General features: G+C 39.4%; 1 protein-coding gene across 2 annotated transcripts in view; it reads left to right on the top strand.

Annotated features, from left to right (window-relative positions):
- Window positions 1-540: 540 nt before the first annotated feature.
- Window positions 541-10,931, top strand: part of Mrp5 (Multidrug resistance protein 5) — a 93,529-nt gene continuing 83,138 nt past the window's right edge. The window contains exon 1 of one of the 2 annotated variants that reach the window (XM_073989950.1): window positions 541-1,048. The gene's annotated coding sequence lies outside the window, so the exon portion shown is untranslated. The remainder of the gene's footprint in view (window positions 1,049-10,931) is intronic. The other variant, XM_073989983.1, reaches the window with a different exon arrangement.

Here is a 10,931-nt window from a genome sequence, read left to right as displayed (position 1 = left end):
CCTTAGTCAAAAGATATCTGAATATATACTAAAATGTTTTGTTGTGGAGCAGCATCAACAGAGCAAAAAATAAAGGAAATCAAAAACCACTTGTTGAGAAAGTGTCATTCAGAATTCCTCATATACTATTTAGGACCGCAAATGATTATTTCAATACGTTACAAAGGTAAACAAATCATTCCACCCTCCATACTATGATGGATGGTATAAAACACAAACAGTTATGTTCAAAACTGTTTACAAGAAACGCGTTCCTTTAGCACCAAGAGCAATGCGATTAATATTAGAGCAGTTCATTTCTTTTTTCATTTTACCATTTTAAAAATAATAAATTAAAATACTTTTCAAAATGTTTGCATTTGTAACGCATTTTGTTTATCGTCGCTTCTCTTTTCTCCATGTCTTTCCATCTCTCCATAAATTGGAGACTCTCGATTTTCAGACCTCTGAGTTTTTGGTTTTTGTTTTGATTCCCCCCATTTTACATAGGCTGCAAATAAACGCACGCACGCACAAACACACTCACACTTTCGCGCACAGCAGTATATCACAACAGTCAGTACACAGACACAACAGATTTTTTCCGTTTTTTATTTCGAGCACCTGAAAAAATCCTAGTTTGCACCGTTTATTAATAAAAAATTTCAAAAATATCCAACAAAAATCGGTCCTTCGATTGGTCCTTTGCAATAGTGAATCGAAATTTCATTTCAAAACTCAAATCAAAATTAAAATAAACACAAAATTATACATGGAGAGAAGAAAAGAAAATTAAAGCAATGGCAAAATAATATCAACATAACATCCAAAAAGGCAAAAAGGAAGGTATCTTTTGTGGTGTGAGTGGTGAGCAGGCCCCCCAATTCCAATCGAAGAGGAAAACAAAAGGAGGGGAAGCAGTGCAATGTGAAAAATCAAATAAAAAAGAATTAATTCTAGTTTCGTGTGTGTGTGTTGTGCGTATTGAAATTGATTGCCGTGGTGCCTCGCTCTGCTGCTGCGATTGTTTTTGGCCTCAATTGTTAAAGTGAAGAATAATGAATTAAAGGTAAATTTTCCCCAACTAAATCCCAATGAATATTTTGTTGCAAAAAACAACAACACCAATCAGTTGCATGTTGTGTTTGTTAAGCAGGGGAAGACCAATTGCACGGCAGTATTGCAACATAAAACGTATTTTCGATTTTTTTCCAATTGGAGCATGATGATGACTTAATGGAATTTCCGAATTTCCCTTTGAGCGCAATTCTAATGAAAAATGCCATCATAAAACAACAAAACAAGTAATGCTGCATTCAATTTGCACAACATTTGTGACATTATGTCAGTTAGTGGACGGACGGCCAACATATTGAGTTTTGTATTTATTTATTTTATTCTGCTTTTGTTTTCGTTTCTCATTCGCTAAACGTTAACGTTGAACGGCGGAAACACAGTTGACGTAGCGGAAAATTGAAAATCGGCTAACGGAAACGATTGGAGAATTTAACGTTTCTTGCACATTGGGCGCGGAATATCGTGATATTTAGTTAAAACTGAGGTAAAATGGCTTAGGTCTAGTTTAGGGGTACCTATCGAATCGTGCCGAAATTTTTTACCATAAATAGTCCTTGGGTTCCTGATCACAACGACATATAGTTTTCCCAGGGTAAGTTCACACTTCCTGAGATATGGGTCTTGTTTTTGAGCACAAAACGACCAATTTTTTTCATATAAATATCTAGAATATTTTATTTTGATTTTCGAGCCACGTTTAAGGGCATTTTGTTTTACTTATTCCGTTTCTAAGAAATTAAATTTTTTCAATATTTTTAACCCTAAATGAGTCGGGGCACAGAAACAAGTCTTTTCGCAATATTCACCCATATAGTTGTAATCAGGGTCCCAGGATTACCTATGGTAAAAATTTCAGCCCAATCAGCATAAGTCGATATAACCATGTCCATGCGTCTGTCAGTTGAAATCAAGATACAGCTGAGAATATTTAAGATAGAGCTTTATAACTTGGTATAGAAGTTTCTATTACTCCTAAGATGTTTGGTATTGAAACAGTACCTCCCGATTTTCAGTATTTAGAAGGATATAGCCTCAATATCCAACAGAAATGGCTGAAATTTTTTATTTAGTAAAAAACTTTCCACAAGAAATTTGTCGGTATAGGTCCCCAGCATAATTTGAAGGAAGGGGTTCTTTGCGATGACGTGCTTTAATGGCATCTTTTGTATTGGTTCAAAGGAATTCGTGAGAGATCCGATCTTTTCATTAGCATTTGAACCCATGCATGCCAAAGCCTTGGTGGAAATGACATGCAAACGCATTGGTTAAAATTACATGCCAAAGCATTGGTGTAAATGACATGCTTTGGATCCAAAAATGAATAGCATCTTATAAAATTCATCGATGAGGATGCTAAAAAGATGACATGCCAGATCACTTTCACCCATGATTGAATGACATCTTTGGCATCGAACATTTTGCTGGATCTACGTCTTCACATAGCCACCATGGAAGGGTACCTCCTGTTTTCGTTTTGAGGGTTTCAGCGTCATTATTAAACCGAAATGGATGAAATTTAGTACTTGATCTTCGATAGGGGAATAAAAGATTCCAGAAGAGAATTATCAGTATAGGGGTTATGAAAACCCCTTTGAATGCCACCTCCCGATTTGCGGTATTTTAAAGGTTATGTCTTATGATGAAGTTGTTTGGAGGTTCGGATGAGAATTTTCGAAGGTGGTTGTTCAGTGGTTTGGACAGTTTGTTCGGAGGTTCGGAAGACGTTGTTCGTTCAGAGGAGATTATTTGAAGGTTCGGATGTTCGGAGTAAGTTGTTGTTCGGACCTTCAAACAACCTCATCAGAACCTCCGAACAACCTCCTCCCCTCTTCAAACTTCCGAACAACCTCATCCGAACCTCCAAACAACCACTTCCGAACTTCCAAACAACTTCCTCCAAACCTCCGAACAACCTGCTCCAAACCTTCGAAGAACTTTCGGAATTTTCTTCCGTCCTAACCTCCGAACTTCCTCCACCTTCGGAACCACAGAATAACCCCCTGCGAACTTCCCCCTCTAAACTTGTGGCTTGTAAGAAAAATGTTTGTAGTGTTGTGTGTGCTTGTTAAGCCATTTGGCAAACTATCTACGGTTATATAACACTTGCGAGTTTACAAGTGCAAAATACGATGGACACTTATTTCTCTTTACTCTTCACACACAAGCAACGGTTTTGATGCGTCGTGTTTTTTTTTTTTGTGGTGGTGGAAAAAATACTGTGTGCAAGAAAACTCTTGCATTAAAAAGCATAAGGCACAAAAACACTTGTGTGCGCTCAAGTGGCTTACGGGAGCAAGTGGCTTATTGATGATGGAAATGGCTGAAATTTGGTATAAAGTATTTGGTATTTAGTTTCCGCAAAGGTGCAAAACATTATGACCGGTACAAAACATCCCTTGCAAAAAATCAGACTGTATAAGTTTTCGTTTTGGTATAGTCCCCATATAGGGGTACCACCAGATTTAAGATTTTATTCACATTTTTCTACCGAATTGGTTGTTGATTGCAATTTCGTGTTCCCGAAAGAAAATTTTGTCGGAAAAAATTATATTCAGGATTTAGTCTAGACCCATCAATCGGTATTGCCCAATGTTATGTATGTCCAGGGGCTTTTGTTTTGTCAAATTTTCGAACCGAGATTTCCATAATTTGGTATTGCGAACAACAATGACGTCCCATGTGAGATCTTCTAAGGGCTTTTGCTACATTTTCATTCTGAAGTGGATTTGTTTTGGTATTTTGGACTCTCAATGGGTAAAATGATTTTCATCAGTTAAGATATTCTACTCCTTAATACATTCATGCTTAGTACATTCATAAACGAAAGGAAACTAATTGTTCCTATTTACTTCAATATAGTTTGTGGTGGAGGGTATAACAATTTCGACATGGTTATGCTGATCACAAGAAAGCCTATACTTTCAGAGATAGGGTCTTGACATTCTCGGAATGTTATAAAAGATTTGCTTTTAGGTAGGGACGTAGCAATAAATGCCTCTCGACACCACCCAAGAAGTATGACAAGAAAATTAAATATGACAGTCATTAAAGGACGGAATTGGCGGAGCTCAGATTCAATATATGAACAATTGAGCACTAGTACGTATGATTGTTATTAATTATTGACATTATAATAACAATCATACGCACTGGGCTCCAACGTTAAAAATTACTTCTTCTTTATTGCATATTCGATATCCGAATGTTAGCGCCCATATTAAATATCATTTATAATTTTCTTTGTATATTGAAAAGAAAGAAAGTAATTCTCTATTTCGTAGCGGCACCATTGGCCATTGTTAAATATTTTGATGGCATGACATCTCTTGTTTTTGTTGTAACAGCCTATCCATCGTATGATGGTTAGGATAGTTCGGCCACACCCGGCCAAGTACTGCAACGAGAGCATGCCTATGTGTTCCTGTACGGGAAGAATCTTTGTCTCCGCATGTGGATGGTCCACTGAAGACAAGAACAGGCAATCTGTTGCAGGCCTGAGGGCGTCAACATGGTCTCTTTATCTGCTCCCGGATAGGGACTTGAGGACCATGTTCCAACATTCCAGCTTGTCGCAGGTAGTTGTGGCATTCGCGGACGACGTGAACATGCATCCGAACGTGGCCCCTAGAATCTTGGGGAATTCTGCTACAATAGACCATGACATTCAGAGCTTATCCCTGCAGTCGATGTGGTAAACAGAGTACTGTGGCATATATTTGCATATTCCTCGCATGGAAAAAATATGATAAGATCAGTCAAATAGAAGTTCAGCCTTTCAAAAATGACATCAGGAAAAAATGACATCAGATCGTGCAGTCATCCGCATTCGTTATGAGGGGAAGGAATGCAGGAGAGGTAGAGGTTAAACAGTTCAGGAGATATCACCTCACCTTGGGGAACTCCCTGTTTCACTCTACGGTGTTTGAACTTCTTGTTCCTGAATTCCTATACGACTGGCGTCCAAACATATAATTCATTATCCAATGTTTCAAACTTGGCCGGAGGTTTGTCTGTCCTCAAACAGGAGTAGTGCTTGACAGTTCCAAAGGCTTTTGATAAGTCGATCGCCACCAATACTAAAGCGTTGTTTTTTGTGCAGTGCAGTTTACGGTACCCATGGTGATGATCGCCAACAGGATAACTATTTCTGACCCTGGGGAGGAGTAAAGCCTCAAGAGTCTTTGCTACGGGAGACAAAAGCAAATCAGTCTGTACCATTCACCTTTGCTGGCTTCCTTGCCTAGCTTCAGTAGTGGATCTATGGCTACATCCCATCGAAGCAGCCACTTTTCTTGAACTGGAGATAGACCCAGAGCCAGATTGAACAGAGGAACGAACAAATAAACATAACAAAAACACTGTTACAACAACAACAACAGCTTCAGTAGCGGGACCACCCTGCCCATTTTCCAGACTTCGATTGGCTAGCGACAAGTTTAGAACGAGATACTCCACTCCAGGCCCATCCAACTGTTTCAGCATTACCAAGGAGATTCCATCAGGCTCCTACGCTTTAAATGGATGATATGGCGAATGTTATCAGGGACGGATAATTTAGCGTAAATTGTGGTGGTTCATCCTCGGAAGGAAGAGATCTAATGCAACGTAGTGCTCTTCTATTCACGTGTCATTTCCAGGGTGCTCGATTGAAATAACATGCGCGCCTCTTCGGTTCAGTCAACGTAACGTCGGCAAACGTGATTGAGGTTCTGTCTTCCTCCTTTCCTGGGTTCTTAGCCCACAATTCACTTATTCCGGCTCCAATGTTGCAACTCTTCAGATGATTTAACCACTTGTTCTGCTTATGCTCACCGAACAACCTGTTAACTTCTCAGACTCTCTGAAGCTCATCACGCTCATTTGCTAATCCCATCGCTTCACCTGAGAAGTTTGGTCTCACTTCGGGTATTCGACCTGCAGGTATATGGCGAGTGGTTGCGGAACGTCTTTTCTACTACCCGAACATCAGAAGGGTTGGGCAGATCTCTGAAGCGGTGATTAGTAAACTATTTGATACTAGGCCAATTAGCTTTCTTTTCCATGATTAATGAAAGTGCGGCGTTCAGAGGTGATGAAGTCGGACGGTCTGCTGATGGAGACATGATTTGATACAAAAGAAACGAAGGGTTGCCAGCTGACGTCATTATCAGACCAGGTGACACAATGGTTATGTATGTTGGGCCTATAACCTGGAGTACTGCTATTTATCGGCGGGATGTATACGTTCAGCAACACTACCTCGGAAGTTCCACACCTGACTGCTACCCCATGACTGCTATTCCATGTATGAGTCATTAGAGCCAGACTCAAGCGAGAGATATCTGTATTGAAGAGATTGGTGATCCTTCCTCAGTACATTCTGACCATCACAATGCTATAAGCTGCAGTTGTTGCTGATATTATTTCTACTATTTCCTCGATTTTACCTCGGCAATTTCTAAAAGGACACATTTTCAGGGATTGGAACTAGAGCTGACAAAATATCGATAGTCGGACTATAATTTTGATCACTGTCGTAAAGCTTTGTTTATATCGCACTCCGAAGCAATTATGTTTTAAATAATTCGCGACAGATAACCCAAATAACTTGGTTTAGTGGCCGACGTAACGTTCGATTTTCGACAGTTTGCCAGCTCTAATTGAAACACCAACGACTGGTATTATTAAGTGCTGGGTGTGCGACTGCCATTGAGGGGACTGCGGGGGAGACGCCTATTCTGGGGCTGTGTTCACGCAGAATGCAGCAACATAGTGCCTTGTGCACTTCATTATATTCAATGCTGTAGGGTTCTTTTTCACTACCAACACTAGTTATGGTCTCTCTACTGGTTATACTTTTCAGTCATTTTATTAAACAAGATGAGAATAGTGCGATTTGAGCAACAATTAAAAACGTATCGCACACCAAACAGACCGGCACTTAGTACCCATATGCTGGTGATACTCACACCCATGAAACCGCAAAATTCACTCTTGTCTCCAATAACCGCACAGTCAACCACACTTCGGTTGCTGTCGCTGTCTCAGCTTGCCGGCGCTGTTAATGATCGTTATATCGCGTTGCAAGAACGACAACAACACAACGCTACAACCAACTGACCGTGGTGCTGTTTGGCGTCATAATTAAACAAAAATAATAATAACTCGCCGATAAGAGAATCAGGGAAACGCCGAAATGCCCCAACACCAGAAAACAACAAACCAACCAACCCATCATCGGACACACCAACCCATAAAATTCCATAACGAGCCGAAGAAGAGATATTAATTTTGTTGGTACAACCAACCAAACGCTAATGGCTAACTTAACAGATACTCAGAGTAAGAGTGTCGTCCAGCTGTGGAGTGTTGCCACTGGTTGGGATTTTTCATACATGCAGGAATTTTTAAATGTTTATCATAATAATACTTTGGAAATAGTGGTTTATCAGTGTTTTGAAAATATGTGTATAATTAGCAGTTTAATATTCCGGAAATGCTCTTGATTTCAATTGGCAATTATTACAAGACAGTGTTAATAATATCCATCATTTGAATAATTAATGAATGTGCGTCTGTATATGAGTAATTTGTAATCCGACGGTTATAAAGTTATTTTTATTTGCTTCTGGTATATAATTACGGGGTGAGAAACGCCTTAAATTATGCGAATGAATTTTACATTGGAAAGAAGCTCAGTAGCTGCGTCGACCTTTAAAGGCAAAAGTTTTCAGCGTTATTTACATATATTTACATATATACCTTTTTAAAGGTCAAGATGGAGATAGAAATGGCGAGCACATGCCTTATAATTCTAGGATGTCCGCATTCGAGTTTATATTACAACCTAATCATAGAATATGCAATAGGGGTAATGAGAACACATTTGATTATTGAATGGAAAGTGTCCGAAGTGTGCTCCTTTGCGGATCATCGAAAGATGTTCATCCAAGTTTCTAGTGACCAAGTTTCTAGTGGCTTTGCAACAAAGCCAAGAAAACGTAGTTGTCCACAGATTGGGAGAACTACAAAGTGTCTTTCAAATAGGTCCAACAGTAAAATAAAGAAGGCTAAACGCAAATCTTAGACCTGCTTTAGTGAGTCGATAGAGGGAATATTGTACGTTGCAAAATACCGCAGGTTACTTTACCACAAATCCATCGGCAGTATCAAGTGGAAAGATGGTTCATGGACAAACTCCGGTTTAGAAACTCTAGATCTTCTACCCAATACCCACTTCCCCAACTGCACGTATGCAACGGAGCGCTACATAATGTATCATAGGTATTGATGCCACATTTGAAAAGCTTGTATGTGTCAATCCTTCATACCGGCACTATTGAGGGATGTCAGAGTCTGAAATATATCCCCAAAGCGCGGAAGTCAAGTCACACACTTCCCAAAGACTATGTGAGATTAGGATATATCATGTGCAGCTACCGCTGATTGTTGGCAGCCACTTCACTCGGAGACCAGTGGTACAATGTAGTCAATCTGAAAAGATATAGAAAGGGAGTTGGAGGGAAGGAAGGGAAAACGTCAAAAACGAGAATGAAAGAGAGAAGATATATCAGAGAGGTGGAGAAGATGTAGTTAGTTGAACTTTCATAGTCTATGATGACCCGCTCCCATAGCCACTTGGGCTCCTGCAGTAGGTTAACAGGAGAGATCCATCTCATGTACACCAAAGAGCTTATGTTTTTTGACTAAAAGTCTAGAGCACCGGCAGAGAAGGTGCTCGATTGTTTCAGTCTCTTCCACATCTTTGCATAGCTTGCAATACTCAATGTTGTTGCCCTCTCACGTACTTGTCATAGAAATGATGCCACCGTGACCAGTAATGACCCCTACAGCGATTCTCATTTACGTAGTGAGAGAAGGGACGCAGTTTTATGTCCTGAGATTGCCGTTCAGATTGACTTCGATAGCTTACGACCAGGTACGTCTTGTGAAAACCTTACGTTTTTCACTGCGTAGAGTTTACTGAGTTTGTTAAGGAAGAGTCAAAGTGGTGGCTTGACACAGTCCTCCACCAAAATAAGGTCAGAGGACTGGGACCCTCGTCTTGTCAGTTCATCAACTGTCTCATATCCTTTAACATTGCAGTGCGTTGGTACCCAACAAAACTTAACGCCTACATTTCAAGTTCTTAAGGGGGCCTACAGCTTTGAATAGTCTTAGATTTGATAGTGTAGAACCCTAATTCCTTTAGACCAGCCTGGTTATCCACGTAAGCCACCTATGTGCAAGGTCTGTTATTCGTACTAGTAGTTCAGTTCTTCACAATACACACCAGATCCCGTGCCTTCAGCCTTCTTTCACCCATCGGTGAAAATGGGTAGACTATGGGGAAGTGATCTGCCCTGCTTTCACTTACTCCTAACAGGGATTATTACCTTGGCTACCAGGGACGTACGCAGGATTTCATTTCGGGGGGGGCCCAACTTGACCAAAAATCATGAAATTAAAAAATGTTGTGTAGCGTTACGTTAAGCTATTTTAATGGGTTATGGCCACTTATAAGAATCCATTTTCATGAATTTGTTTAAGGAATCTATTAAACCTTCAGTTATCTTCTATTTACTGTTTTTTTTTTTTTTTTTGGAAAAAAATCTTTTTTATAAAGCACTGTTTTTACTAAAGCAGTTTACGGTACCCACTGTAGTTTGAAAAAGAATAAACCGATCAGCATATATTTTTGTGGGATCATTACGAACCTAATAATCTTGTCCATTAACGAAACGGAATTAAAAAAAAAACAATTTTTAAAAATTTTGAAAAGTTAAAATCGAAATTTCGATTTTAACAAAAATAAACAAGTGAGCAAATGCTATAGTCGGGATGGGGCCGACCATGTGATACCCTACACCAGCAAATCAGCAAATGGGATGCATTACCGACTATTGCGATATCTCTGCTATTTGACCACCTACGACAACCTACTTTACATCGTTGTAAAGGTGATATTTTCTATTTTCCTTGCTAGGTTTTGCTTTAGATATACCTCTAAAAGAAACAGAGATATTGGCTTTGAAATAAAACGTTGACCTTTCTCCAAATAAGTGTGTTGCCCATTCCGACCCCTGAAAATTATCCGACCATCATCAAAATCAACAGGCTTCTTTCTCTTTGGGACCCCCATTAACCCCCAAAATTTCGTGACGATCCGATCAAAATTGCGACCTGTAGCGTGATTACAAAAAAATCGGAAAATGGGATGCATTGCCGACTATTGCCATATCTCTGCTATTTGACCAACTACGACAACCTACTTTACATCGTTGTAAAGGTGATATTTTGTAGTTTCCTTGCCTAGTTTTGCTTTTGATATACCTCTTAAAGAAACAGAGATATTGGCTTTGAAATAAAATGTTGACGTTTCTCCAAATAAGTGTTTGCCCATTCCGATCCCTAAATATTATCCGACCATCACCAAATTCAATACGCTTCTTCATCTGTGAGACCCCCATTAACACTCAAATTTTCGTGACGATCCGATCAAAATTGCGACCTGTAGCGTGATTTCCAAAAAAATAGAAAGATGGGATGTATTACCGACTATTGCGATATCTCCGTCATTTGGTTACCTACGCCGACCTAGGTTGCATCATTGTAAAGACAGGATCTTCTACATTCATAGTCAGGCTTTGCTTTTGGACATTTTACAACTAAAGCTGTGATATTCGTCAATATAATTAAAATCGCAAAAACCAAAATTGGGGTTTTATTTGTTACTATTGTAATAACTTCGTAGTTTGATCACCTACGAGCACCTACTTTACATCATTAGAAAGGTGATATTTTCTACTTTAATATTCAGGTTTGGCTTTTGGTATACCCCATATAGAAGCTTAGATATTCGCTTTGGAAAATAACGTTGTCTTTTTATCCACCTA

This window comes from Musca autumnalis, unplaced genomic scaffold, assembly GCF_047663935.1.
Source record: "Musca autumnalis isolate F117 unplaced genomic scaffold, ASM4766393v1 scaffold_1, whole genome shotgun sequence".
NCBI classification, from domain to species: domain Eukaryota; kingdom Metazoa; phylum Arthropoda; class Insecta; order Diptera; family Muscidae; genus Musca; species Musca autumnalis.
The sequence above is the reverse complement of the archived record's forward strand: the minus strand, read 5'-3'. Positions and strand labels throughout refer to the sequence as shown.